The following is a 14,979-nucleotide window of genomic DNA, read 5'->3' on the forward strand; positions in this document are numbered from 1 at the left end:
TGAGGCTCCTAGGAGCAGTGGGAGCCGGGGAGCGGGGGGTGGGGGAGGGAGGGGAGCAGGGACAGGCTGGGAAAAGCCACTTTGGAAAAGCTTCACTGTGTACAAAAAGCAAAGCCAGTCACTTTTCTCCCGATAATGCATCCAGCTGAGCAGACTGCTTTCCTTAAAGGGAGCAATTTAACCACTGGCTCTACTTCAAGCCAGAGGTCGATCCCAGTTTCATTTCCTTGGTTTGTCTAATGTATTTGGTGACTGCCAACCAACTTGCCTGCTGTGTAGGCTGAATAATGGCCCAAAGATGTTCTGTTCTAGTAATCAGGGCTCGACTGTGTTAGGCTATTAACTGTGCTAGGTTATTATTGTTAGGCAATGGGGAATTAAAGAGTGCTCATCAGCTGATCTTAAAGTAGGGAGACTGTCCTATGTTATCTGGGTGGGTCCAATGTAACCACAAGGATCCTTAAAAGTGGAAGAGAGATACGAGTATGGAAGCAGAGTCAGAGATGTAAGGTCCCTGGCCCTGAAGACAGAGGAAGGGGTCTTCCCTGGCGGTAGAGTGGATAGGAATCCACCTGCCAATACAGGGAAAACGAATTCGATCTCTGGTCTGGGAGATTCCACACGCCACTGGGCAATGAAACCCGAGGCCACAACTACTGAGGCTACACACCGCGACTGGACAGTAGCCCCCGCTTTTCACGAGAGAAAAATCCGTGCAGCCACAGAAAAAATTGTTTTTAAAAAAGATGGGAGAAAGAGGCCACAAGCCAAGACGGCAGGCGGCCTCTGGAAACTGGAAGAGCCACGGGAACAGGTTCACTGCAGAGCCTCCCTCCAGAAAGGAATGCCATCCTGCTGACACCTGGGCTTTACCCCACCAAGGCCTGTGTCAGACTTCTAACCTGCACAACTCCAAGACGGTATACTTGTGCTTTACACGCTGTTATGTTTGTGGCCATGTGTTACAGCAGCAATACAAAACTAATCCAGTCCCCGTAAGATTTCCTTTATTTCTCTACACTCCCGACTTCCTCTGCTCTGCTGAGCAAGGCTGGGGTGTGAAAGTCAGCATATAGCCCAGGGAGCTGGGCCCACTCTGCAGCTGGAAGGATGGTTTTCGGACTTCCTCGGTGAGGAGCCTGGCAAGAGGCCTGACCTGCAACAAAAGCGCCTTCATAATTTCTTCAATTAGCTGGAGAAGCCATATTTGAATAAGTGGAGGACCTTTGTAAATCGGGGTCACCATATAAATAGATACATCTCTCATCATTTACACCCAGACTATTCTTTAGGAAAATGACATAAGAGAAATGAATCTCATGTGAAGAACTCAAACTCACTTAACAACAAACGCTCGGAGGGGTTTCTCAACTTAACTTGTATCTACAGCCAGGGATGAGAGAGGCAGGTCAAAGACGATCTGAACAGGGACTGACTTAGACTAGCGAGTACCTACTAAGTGCGAGGCACAGAGCTGAACACTGACAAGGCGCTGTCTCAACTGGTTCTCAAGACATTTCCACCAGGAAATTACTACGATCATTACCAGTGATCACTGACATGCCCACGTTCTCAAAACGTAAATAAACGGACTGGGGTCCAATCAACTCTGCCAGCCTCCACAGAGAGGACCCTAAAGACACATCATGCTAACTAACACCCGCCCCTCTGCATCAAGGGATGGCTCAACCTGACATCAACCCTAGACCAGAATGCCCAAGAGAAGACAGAGTGCCAGCTTCGGTCCTATGATCTAGGCATGCAAACATCTAACCTCACCTCTCCAAAACACTCCCGCAGCTTTGAAACACTTTTTATTCATCTCAACAGCCAGACTATCAAAAAGAGGATCTCCCCTTCTCAGTTACTGTTTTGTCTCTTACATTCTACCAGGAACCTGCGTTCTAAAAAATACACACACACACACACACACACACACACACACACACACACACAGCCCGCTTCTGTGAGATGGGCACGCTGCTGCTTTATAAAGGGCTTCCGTTAAGGCTCAGGAAGAAGCCACTGTGAATCTAATCTCACTTCTCCCCTCTTCTGGTGAAGACCCACTGAGTTCACAAAACAGTATGTAACATGGGTGGGTATTTCCTCATTCTGGGAAGTTCTACATAAGATTTCATTCTGAATAAAGTTTTTAGCTCTAAAAATGCACCATAATGAAACAAAAAGGCCGGCAAAGCTACGAGCAGTCTCTTTCTGTTGCTTGCATTTCTTTTCTCACTTCAGTGTGGGAAACTGGTTTCAGTCACTATAAGAAAACCTCATGTTCCCCAAAGGGGTTGTTTTCTCCCCCAGTTATATAATTTTTTAAAACAAAACTACAAGTTGGCCCTGTGTTTTAGTCCACAAGCCAGTGAAAAGAAGATATTTGGAGTCTGAAACACATTTTCCAAAAAAGAATGTCTTTCATGGTGGGGTCCATTTCCAGAATGACCCACAAAACTCTTTCAGACTCAGAGTCTGGACTAAATACTATAGATCCACTGTAAGATCTGATGCCTTGCAGCATTGCTTAAAGGCAATCAAGGTCTATACATTGCTTATTCTCTTTCATGGAAGCAATTCTGATAAGATTGAGGAAAACAGAGATTTGGGGGCAATCTGAAGGACAGTTCTAGGGCTTTAACAATTGACAGTGTTCTCACTCAGGTTTAACTTCATCTCCAAAAAAGTTATGGTTTCTTTTTCCTCCAAATGGCTGTGTGTCTGTCCCTCTTCTTATACTGATTAGTGATGAGGTCACTGGCTGGGATTACTGTAGCCAATAGAAAGAGCCACATGTGACGGAGGACAGTTCAGTGTCTAACGAGCCAGCTGCAGGCGGAGAACAGCAGAGAAGTGGAGTCAAGGTTTTGGGTAGGCGATGACTACAAACTGTTCCCAGGGGAGAAAGAAGATGGTGGCGCCAGGTGTTACGTGACACCTGTCACCTCACAAAGCCCACCTGCTTGATCCCTGCTGCTCTAAAATCTACAGGGACAAGGAGAGCTTTGGGACCAGGACGGACAGCCAAAGAGCTGCCGGTCAAGTAGGATCCAGCGTCAGAGCGGCGGTTGTTTGAGTCCTATATCCGCGCAGAGAGAAATCTACCAGAACTTAGGCAATTTCATTCACACACACACACACACACACACACACACACACACACACACACGGTCTCTGCTCTGGTGAGCTGCTCATCTTTCATCATCACCCCAAAATTTAGAATTTAGAATTACAGTACAGCACAGAGGCAGTCCCTGTGCCACAAGGTCCCATAATCCATCTACAAAACTCAATTTCACATCACAAAAGGGATCCAAGAACTCATTGATTAATTCAGGCAGAGCCCGAAGTGGATGTGAGAAAGGACTTTCCTCGTTTCTTCCATAACATTGTTTTCCCAAGATCATAAATCTCTGAGCATCGACTTCCCATCTCCGGAAAGTGAACATCATCAGAGGGGGCATATAAATCACCCTGGGAAGAGTTATTCATCGTGGGCAAATAAAAATGTAAGCCAGGCAGATGGTGAAGAGCTTCTTTCTGCTGGTAGCACTTCACAGGGCAAGGCAGGCCAGCGGGAAAGCGGAGGGAGTTGTGAAATTTGGGGCCACCTGGCTAGGAAGAGAATAAATAAACCCGAAACAACAGGACACTGAAAATACTCATACCACCTGCATACACTCTCTTCCACTCTTCACGCCTGGTTCAGGTCAGGCTTTCCCTTTTTGTGGCCACAGGACTGGCAGGAAGGCAAAGAGGAGGAGGAGGGAGGGGAGAAGTCGGGGATGAGGAGGGGGGAGTGGAGAGGAGAGGAGGGGTAGGGAGAGGGAGGAGGGGGAGGGGAGAAGGGGAGAAACCCACAGGAAACACTGCATAATTCTAAGCCCTTTTCATTCACCAGTTTCAAAGCACTTAATCCTTTGGGGGCCGCTGCAGGACAGAAGAGATTATACCACTTGGTGCTGATTTTTTCATATAGCTCCAGCTCATAACTGGCAAATCCACGGTGGCTGCATCCCCAACACTCTGGTGGGTGTTTATGTCACAAAGCCACAGTGGCCTGGGGGGAGGGGAGGGGAGGGGAGGGGAGGGAGGCCCGCCGCAGACCAGCTTGTTTCAGGGCTGCACCCGCTGGTTCAAGCCCCAGACACACCCTAGCAGCCCCTAAGGAGGTGTGGCTGGGGACCTCCGAGTGTATTCCACCTGCTCTTATGAAAGCAACACCAGCCAAGAAAACAAAACTTTACCATCACCCACTAGAAGGGAGAGGAGAAAAAAGGAAAAGGAAAGAAGGGAGGAACAAATTCTTGAAAAAGTAACAAAAACTCCCCCCAAGGCTGCTCAGGAAATGACACTGCTGTATCCGGTAGCCTCTGAGAGCTCATCAGTGCGGCCAGAATCCCGGTTCAAGAAGCCCTCGAAAGACGCGCAGAGCTTAGGTTTGTGCGTGATGGTTATGTTTGCTGTTGATTGTTAAGAAGACAGAAAAACTTTTTTTTTTTTTTTTTTTTTTACAGCAGGAGCTCTCAGCCACGTGAGGAACAACAATCGGATCCTATGAGAGCATCACCAGACACCACGCAGCCCACACATGGTCATCATAACTGCCACGGGCCACAGGCAGCCCACAGCCCCAGACCCCAGAGCCCCCCCAGTGCTGGCAAACTAACCTGGAAACATCACTGAGCTAAAAACCCTCTCTCCTGCTTCTAATCTCAAGGTATAAAGAGCGAAAAATAATTGTGACTATTGTGAGAAAAGCATGGAGTTAATAAGCTGAGTGTCTTAGCTTGGGCAAACAAAAGTCCATAGACTGGGTTGGGTTAAACAATAGGAGTTTATTTTCTCACAGTTCTAGAGGCTGGAAGTCCAAGATGAGGGGCCAGCACGGCTGGGTTCTGATGAGGGCTCTCTTCTTGGTTTGCAGACAGCTGCCTCCCGCCGCATCCTCCCAGGGTGGAGTCAGAGAGAGTCCTCTTGGGTTAGAGCTCCACCCACATGACCTCATTTAGCCTTAACTGCTTCCTAAGGACTCTCAGAACAGTCCTACTAGGGGTTAGGTCCTCAACATATGAACTTGTAGGGAAGGTAGTATGTGACTTAGCTCGTGTGGACTAAGTCACTTCAGTCATGTCCAACTCTGTACAACCCTATGGATCGTAGCACACCAGGCTTCTCTGTCTGTGGGATTGTCCAGGCAAGGATACTGGAGTGGGCTGCCATGCCTTCCTCCAGGGGATCTTCCCAACCCAGGGATCAAACCTGCACCTCTTAAGTCTCTTGCGCTGGCCACCTGGGTATGATTTAGCTCACAGTACTGAGCTATGAAATCTGCTCAACTAAGGAGTCTTCCATTCAATGTCACCACATAGTAGCTCAATTGGTGTTTGATGAACAAACAAATAACCAAGAAGATGAATAATTACTATCTTACTATATTGGGACACAGCAAACTTATGAGGGAAGGATCTATCTTCAACACAAGCAACAACCGGGATCCTTCTGATTTCTAAGTCCTGAGGGTCTGGTAACTAGGAGGCGTATCTTCTACATTTGCAGAGTGGATGGACTGCTGTCTCTGCAGACCTACAGCCAGAAGAGGAGAAGAAAAAATCCAGATGATTAAAACCCACTGCTCTTTCCTATAATGAAGGACCTAAACTGGAATGCCCTGCATGGATCTTCTGAAAAGGTCATAAAAATAGAGTTCCGCACATCACCACCACCATCTAGTACATGGTGGACAGGTCAAGGCCAATCACGAGAAACGGACTAATGAGTAGGCGAGCCTTCACTTAGGGAGGCCAGGACGCTGGTCATTGATGAATCTCTTATTACAGCAGGATTCATAACTCACGTGCCACTCAGCGGTTAGACTTCCTTCTTTTCTTAGGTTTTTGGCCATGCTGCATGGCATGTGAGATTTCAGTTTCACGGCCAGGGATGGAACCCACGCCCCCTGCATTGGGAGCACAGAGTCTCAACCACTGGACCGCCAGGGAAGTCCCTAGACTTTCTGTTGGGGCATCCAGACTCCTAGAGAGAGCAAGGGACAGAGATGAGGACAGGGAGAGACGCCCTCAGCACATGAATGGTACAGACGGACCTTTCATCTTCACTCGTCAAGAACTTGCCCTGTGAGATGAAACGGCAGGACTGGAAAAGCCTTATGGAAGCTGCAGACGAGAGCTGCAGGAAGAAACCCTGCTTGGGGCAGGTTTGGGGGGTCCAGTCACACTGTCCCCACACCCCAAGGCTCTCCCCACTTCTCCCCTGCTAACGGGGACCAGTGTGGGGCCCCCTAGGACTCGAGACTGACCGTGGTTCAGCACCCTCCTCCACAGCCACGGAGGGTGGCTGATTACTCTAGAGCAGCCATGGAGACCCAGGTGCCAGGCTCGAGTTATAGCTCTTGGCGGGGGCCCCGGGGGGATCTACTTCTGGTTGGGACATACAGGAAAAGTGTGCTGGGGCCTTCCCTTCCCACATGGAGCATCCTGGGGAAGCCTCATCTCGTCCCACATTCTAAAGGAATGCCGTGGGTTTCTGCTGCTTGGGACTGTAGCTGGCACACCGCTACCATGACAAGCACCGGGATGAAGAACTAACTCAGGAATAATGGAAGAGACCTCTTTTATTTTTATTTTTTTAAAAGAGGTAACTGATGTTTTGCATCATAAAGGACCCACAAGACCTACTCTCATAACAAATGCTGAAGTGTACAGTATGGTTGGTGTTAGTTACATGCACACGGCTGCACAGCGGCCCTCCAAACCCTTCATCTCGTACAAATGGAACTCTCTACCCACTGGAGAACAAACTCTTCATCCCCCTCTACCCCAGCCACCATCATCCTGCTTCCTGTTTCTAAGAGTCTGATAACTTTAGATACTTCCTATGTGCAGAATCATGTATTTGTCCTTCTATGGCGTATTCACTTAGCATAATGTCCTGAAGGCTCACCCCTTTTCTAAGGCTGGCTACCAACCCACTGTATCCATACACCACATTGTCCTTGTTCATTCATCCATTTAGGTTGTTCCCACCTTGTGTGGCTATTCAGGAACAAGGCTGAAATAAACAAACACTGGAGTGTAAACATCTCAAGATCCTGACTGAAGTGCTTCTGGATAAAGACACACAGTGGGATCGCTGGATCAGACAGTAGTTCCGGGTTTAGTTTTTTGTTTCTGAGGAACATGCATACCATTTTCTAACAGCCTGTATCTTCAAGGGCATCAGGACTGACTGCAACAAGCCCATGACCGCTACCGGCAGAAGTCCAATTGTGTGAGAAAATTAAACGCTGTTACTGCTTGAGCTTCTAATTGGGTTCTCTGTTACTTGCAGGTGAAGATTCCCTCTGGACACAGGAAATGGTGTGGTCTATAGGAAAGGGCATTGGCTGGGGATAAAGAAGTCCAGACTTCCACCTTGCCTTTACTGCTCATCAGTCCTGTGACTCTTGGCAAGCCAGTAACTCACTCCAGTCTGGGGAGTAGCTACTGGACCCCTAAAGACTATTCTGAGATTTAGCGATTCAAAGGCATGGTTCACAGAGGAAAAAAGTGTTCTACAGGATCTGGAAAGTTTGATGCGGTTAAACTCTCTGACTGAGGAAGGAGAATGGAGCAGAAAACAGGTGATCATGTCACCCGTGAACTTTCTTGTTACAAAGTCTGGACATGGTCGACAACATTTCCTACAGAGCAACCATTAACCTTTGCGGACCTATCACAGAAATCACAAAAGCAATTTCCCACCATTATGACGATGGGTGAGCTGTCTCAGTCCCTGGTCAAACAGTTGATAACAAACAAACGTGTGTCGAATATTCTGAACAAATCTTCAAGGTTGAAAATGTATGCTAAGAGAATTATCCACGACTTCCCTGACGGTCCGGGGGTTAAGAATCTGTGTACTAGTGCAGGGGACACAGGTTTAATCCTTGGTCTGGGAACATCCCACACGCCACGAGGCACCTGAGCCAGTGAGCTGCAACCACTGAAGCCTGCACTCTAGACCCCAGGCTCTGCAACAGGAGAAGCTCCTGCGAGGAGCAGCCCACACGTCCCACTGCATCGAAGAGCAGTCCTCAGTCACCGCAACTAGAGAAGGCCCGGGGACAGCAGCCAAGAGCCAGCACAGCCACAATAATAACTTAGTTAAAAAAATCATCCAAACGATCAAAATAGCATACCACCTTATCTTGAAAAATCTATCACCATCCCATGCCTTATCCTTATGCTCAAATCTACACATACCTATACACTGATGCATTGTGGAGGTGAGGCATAAAACATCATCAAAATGGCTTGAGATTAGACTGGCCAGGCTTCAACTTGAATTTCAGAGTCTTTCAAATCTGACAGCCCTTATGTTAAGTGAGTGGTTCAAAAGTTCTGAGCTAAAAATGACAATTCAACCAAGGGCATGACAATTCTTCTTGAGCCAGCATTCAGCTAAATCTTTTATATCCGTCTCTTCCCCTCATTGGCAAGACAATACCCTTCATTGGAGAAGGAGGGATTTATGACATAAGCACTTGAAAATTCAATTCTGCCATTTTCTAACCAAAGCCCACTTAGCTAACTTATATGCGGATCCAGTCCTTAGTAGGGACGTCAGGAGAAGTTCTTTCTGGACCTGCTAGACTTGGGGGATGCAGGGCACATGGTCTCTTGATGGCAGTGCTGCCACTTCGAGGCAGATGATTCACCAAGCAAAGTGCTCTAATGAAACAGTCAACCCAGGGCTGACAGGCGCTGACAGCATGCACCTGAGACACGGCATCAGGACTTTCCGCTGAAGGTACCCGTGTGTGTGTGCTAAGTCGCTCAGTCATGTTCAACTCTTTGCGACCCCATGGACTACAGCCCGCCAGGCTCCTCTGTCCATGGGATTCCCCAGGGAAGAATACTGGAATGGGTTCCCATCCCCTCCTCCAGGGACCTTCCCGACCCAGAGACTGAACCCAAGCCTTTCATGTCTCCTGCACTGGCAGGTGGGTTCTTTACCTCCAGCACCACCTGGGAAGCCACAGCGGGCGATTAACGAGATGCCGCTCCAGTTCCTCTCCAGGCCAGGGGTAGGTGTCTGGGCACCAAATAAACACCTCCAGTGATATGCCCAACAAAGGAAGCCAAACTCGTGAATACCGACTGCACGACTCCATTTAGCCGGGTGTTCCGAAAAAGGCAAAACTATGTGCAAGGAAGACAGGTGAGTGCTCACCAGGGACCAGAGGAGCTAAATAAACAGGAACCCAAGGGAATCTTGGAAAGTGGTGGAACTGCTGTAACAAATCAAAGGACAGAAGCGATAAAACTGCATTTTTAAAGGGGTGAGTTTTATTATTTATGAATTTACCTCTATAAACCTGACTTTTAGGACAAATGAGGGGTTTTACCCCTCAGATATATTGTTTAGAACAGCAGTCCCCAATCTTTTTGGCACCAGGGGCCAGATGCATGAAAGACAATTTCTCCATGGACCAGGGATTGGGGTGGAGGTGGGAGGTGGCTTCAGGATGACTCCAGAGCACTCCCTTTATTGGGCACTGCGTTTCTATCATTACTACATCAGCTCCACCTCAGATCATCAGGCCCTAGATCCTAGGGGCTGGGGACCCCGCTCTAGAAAGATGGGTCAGCATCCAGGACTGCCCCCGTGCCGTCCTCCGCTTCCTTACTTCAACAACAGCCCGACCAGTCCAGACCCGGTGCTGGGAATGGAAACCACTTCAGGTGTTTTGCCCAGGAAGGGATGTGATACGGGAACTGGGTATGTACAGTGTCACTGGTCTGAAGGAACATAACCCCCCCTTACCCCCTGCCGCCGCTTAGGCTTTTTAGCTCAAGAGCCAGCACTGCAGGTGGCCCTGACCCCAGTATCTGGATGCTGCTGCTGCGGCGGCGGCTTCAGCAGCCTCTCCCGCCAGTGCAGGGGGACTGAACAGAGTTCTGACCACTGCACCTGCCTCTGAACACATCCCTGCATCACCCTGACCACCAGTTACACCAGCAGAAGGGATATGGGCCCCATCTCAGCTTCCAGCTCCCACACAAATGCACCGAGAAAACCATCAGGCGTTTAGAGACCTCACTGTGAAAAAGCAAAGGACCTGGGGACCTGGACTTTTGGTCCAGGGGGTGGATAAAAGTCAAGAGCACCAGGCCCAACGTCTCCCCTTCTCCTGTCCTAAAACAAGGTGTACTTCGACAAAGAAAGCACAACCAAAACCTTTTTCTGTCTAAACTTAACATTTCAAACACGTTAAGAGAGTTGAATTATCATTCTACTAACAGGGGAAACCAAGATCCTCACTTGCTTCATTATGTGAGAATATTTCATTTTCACATTTAGTTAGTTCCAGCCCCAGCAGAATAAAATTTTGAGATCACTGCATTTGATAACAAGGCCAACCATGACTTTCTTGTAACTCACGTTATTAAATACACACTGCTCTGAGATCTGTTCTGTTGAGAATGAAACAGACTGAGCTTGAAAATGCATTCATTTCCAGATACGTGTAAGTTGCTTTATGGTAAGCCAGAACCAGGGGAGGGGAGTGTGAAATTGTCATTTAGGGTAAGAAATGTACATTTGCTTTTTGTCTCTATTTCTGGCACAGAGTTCCTTAAACCCTCAGAATTTCCTAAGAAGTGAGAGCTTTAAACGTGTCATTTGTTATGTTAGTGAGTGACTTTTGTAAGCCCCTGGTCCCCTAAGGATGGGAGATGGTTGTCCGCGGGGCTGACGCCCTGTGATGAGAGGGTTGGAGTTTTTAGTCCCACGCCGTCTCCAGGGAGGGAAGAGGAGCTGGAGGTGCTTTAATCACTGGAGAATCATCAATGGCCAAGAATTTCTTTACTCTTGCCTATGCAATGAGACCTCCATAAAACCTCTAAAGGGTTCAGAGAACACCCTGGTAGGTGAATAGGTGGGGTGCAGGGAGGCGCACGTACACTCAGAGGGGCAGCAAAGCTCCAAGCTCCTCCCTACAGACCTTGCCCTGAGCTTTTTTTCCTTCTGTTTCTGAATGACATCCTTCTGTAGGAAACCGGTAAATGTTTCTCTGAGTTCTGTGAGCCACTCTAGCAAATTCATTACACCTGAGAGAAGGACGGCACTCTCCAGTCCATAGCCAGTTGGTCAGAAGCACAGGTGAGAACCTGGACTTGTGACTGGCATCTGGTGGAAGGCGGGGCTCAGTCTCACAGTCTGAGCCCTTCCCCTGTACGATCTGGTGCACCCTCCCGGTGGACAGCATCAGAACTGACTTGGAGGATGCCAGTCTGTGTCAGATGGGAATTGGATTGAGTTAATTGCTTGATGTACTTTGGCCACCTCATGGGAAGAGTTGACTCATTGGAAAAGACTTTGATGCTGGGAGGAATTGGGGGCAGGAGGAGAAGGGGACGACAGAGGATGAGATGGCTGGATGGCATCGCTGACTCGATGGACGTGAATCTGAGTGAACTCCGGGAGTTGGTGATGAACAGGGAGGCCTGGCGTGCTGCGATTCATGGGGTCGCAAAGAGTTGGACACAACTGAGCGACTGAACTGAACTGAATTCCTTGATGGCATAAAAAGGCACGAACAGGGACTTTCCTGGTGGTCCAGAGATCCTGCACTTCCACTTCAGAGGGCATGGGTTCAATCCCTGGCGGGGGAATAAAGATCCCGAGTGCCATACAATATGGCCAAAAAATAATAAAATAAACACCATAAATATACATCGGAGTGTTTATACCCTAACTTACGCTCCTAAAGACCGAACATGATCACAACAATAAGCCAGAAGAACATATTTGTCTAAAGCATCACAATAGCTACAATTCCTAGTCTCCCAGTGACCACCCACTTAGTAACTATATTCTCAGTATCATAAGGGATAAGGAACATTCTCATAAGGAACTTTTTCGCCTTCAGGAATTTCACTTCACTTCTTCTGGGGTTGTTTCTCCAAAATTATACCAAAGGGAGACAATGAAAACATCCTTTTTCTGACAAGAACACTATTGGGTGGCTGACGCTAGCTTCTTCAGTCCTCACAACAACCAAAGACAAAGCACAATGGCCTAAAATAAAAACAGCGTCCAGCCAACACTAGCTGTTTGGGTTGCAAAAATCATCTACCAGAGGCGTTACTGGAAAAAATGAGGGAAGGCTTTGCAAAAGAACTCTTAATCCTTCCTTCTCAGAAAACCATCACACCCACATCACAACCCGTAAGTCTTGCCTGCCATAAGGGATTACCAGACAATATCTCCTACTGGGCCCACAAAAAGAATAAGGGCAAAAGTGACAACAAGAAATTAATGATTGTCCCTAACTTCAGGGGGGGAAGTTCTCCTGAGTGCTTCTCCTTCAAGGTATATTTAAGTTGAACTTCGGAGCTAGTTATTTCATAGGGATAATGATATACTATCGTCTGCCTGTGCTACTGACCGGAAAGCAAAGTGGGCAATAACTTTATGTTTTAAAAAAAACCAGATCTCTCAAACTTTGGAGTTACAGGAAGCACCCATGGGAAAGCAGCACACAGGCAGGGAAGAACTCAGAATGTGGAATGCCAGCAGCCCTGATAATCAGCTAATTAGGTTACCAAACAGACATTTCTCCTAGAACACAGAGACGGCCTACAGGAACATGAAGAGAGGCTCAAGGCCACTAATTATTCAGTTCAGTTCACTCTCTCAGTCATGGTCTGACTCTTGGGGACCCCGTGGACGCCAGGCCTCCCTGTAAATCACCAACTCATGGAGTTCACCCAAACTCATGTCCACTGAGTCGGTGATGCCATCCAACCATCTCATCCTCTATCATCCCCTTCTCCTCCAGCCCGCAATCTTTCCCAGCATCAGGGTCTTTTCAGATGAGTCAGCTCTTCGCATCAGGTGGCCAAAGTATTGGAGTTTCAGCTTCAATGTCAGTCCTTCCAATGAACACTCAGGACTGATCTCCTTTAGGATGGAGTGGTTGGATCTCCTTGCAGTCCAAGGGACTCTCAACAGTCTTTTCAAAAACCACAGTTCGAAAGCATCAATTCTTTGGCGCTCAGCTTTCTTTATAGTCCAACTCTCACATGCATACATGACTACTGGAAAAACCATAGCCTTGACGAGACAGACCTTTATTGACAAAGTAATGTCTCTGCTTTTTAATATGCTGTCTAGGTTGGTCATAACTTTCCTTCCAAGGAGTAAGCTAATTATTAAAGAAATGCAAATCAAAACTACCACGAAGTACCACCTCACACTGGTCAGAATGACTATCTTTAAAAAGTCTACAAATAACAAATGCTAGAGAAGATGTAGAGAAAAGGGAACCCTCCTACACTGTTGTTTGGAATGTAAGCTGGTGCAGTCACAGTGGAAAACACTACTGAGGTTCCTCAAAAAAAAACTAAAAACAGAATTACCACATGATCCAGCTATCTCACTCCTAGGCATATATCCAGACATGGCTCTAATTCAAATACCTGCAACCCAGTGTTCATGGAAACAGCCTAAATATCCATTGACAGATGAATGCAGAAAGGATACACACACCACAGACACACACACACGTGTGTATGTGTGATAACCTCTAGCTGCATCCATGTTGCTCATTCTTTAAGGCTGACTAGTATTCCATGATATATAAATTATAATTATATATACACACACACACACAACTAGAGATTATTACATTAAGTGAAGTAAGTCAGAAGGAGAAATACAAATACCATAGGATATCACCGACCTGTGCAATCTAAAATATGATACAAACGAACCTCTCACAAACAGACTCATGGGCACAGAGAACAGACTTGTAGTCGGCAAGCCGGGGCTACTGGGAACTGAGAGACTGGGAGGTTGGTGTTGGCAGATGCAAACTCTTTTATGGAATGGATAACCAACAAGATCTTACAACCCTGTATAGCACAAGGGACTACTGATATATTCAATATCCTGTGATAAAGCATAATGGAAAAGAACATTTTATAAAAAGATTATGTATAACTGAATCACTTTGCTGTACAGCACAAATTAACCCACTATAAATCAACTAAACTTCAATAAATAAATAAAATCTTTTTTTTAAAAGCTTATTAGATGACAGTCTGCTAGGGTTTCCGTGATGCTGCTGTGCACAGGATTTAAACAATTATTTCTGAAGATCTAAGAATTTCTCTTTTCATTTCTTTCTAGAGCAAGTGTTAAGTATGTGTATTATGGTGTGAAGTCCCAAAGCTTCTTTCCCAATGGAATGGAAGGGACTGGAGTTCTCAGCCCCTTAGCAGCGAAGTACCCCTCCTCAAACGTGACCCCACCCAAGGCTCTCAAAAGAGCTACCCAATGCCAAGCTCCAATCATCCTCTCAGCTGCCAACTTACCTTGTGAGGCAACTACATGTCAGCTGCAAGGGTTCCCCACCTGAAACTCGGTGCACGGCCAGAGGCAAAGGCCTTTCAAAATCTCACATCCCCTATCATTTCATCATCTGTGAAGTCACCTTACAGATGCTGATGAAATACTCTGTGGGCAGGCTAACCCTGCCTCTGGAAGACCTAGGCCCTTTAGTCACCCTTGGAGAAAAGAACCACGTGAAGCTGGGAGAAAAATGCCAATGGAGGACCAAGACCATTTGATCCAAGATGCCGCTTTGGGGCTTGCACCCTTACAAAATAGATCTTGTTCTATAATTCTGAAGCCAAAGTGATTTCAACTGAAATGAAGAACTACCTCTAACACATGGTTACAGTAGGTCCCAGCCCAGTTCACGAGATCATGTCAACAGGAAACGTGCATCCAAACAAACAGAGAAAACAGAAATTCACTCGTGACACGGGAGAAACGAACAAAAGGCAGGCTGCATTTGGCTTCTCTCCAGCTGCCACTCAGCGGCCAGGAGCATCGTGCAGGCAGGTCACAGGGCCCGGGGAGCCTGTGGGGGTCTGGCTGGCTGCTAAGGTCGACAGAGCT

The 14,979-nt window shown here is 47.2% G+C and overlaps 1 protein-coding gene across 7 annotated transcripts in view; it reads right to left on the reverse strand.

Annotated features, from left to right (window-relative positions):
* Positions 1–14,979, reverse strand: part of OSBPL10 (oxysterol binding protein like 10) — a 322,317-nt gene that overhangs the window by 54,399 nt on the left and 252,939 nt on the right. The window lies entirely within an intron of this gene.

The sequence above is a fragment of the Ovis canadensis genome, chromosome 19, assembly GCF_042477335.2.
Source record: "Ovis canadensis isolate MfBH-ARS-UI-01 breed Bighorn chromosome 19, ARS-UI_OviCan_v2, whole genome shotgun sequence".
Taxonomy (NCBI): domain Eukaryota; kingdom Metazoa; phylum Chordata; class Mammalia; order Artiodactyla; family Bovidae; genus Ovis; species Ovis canadensis.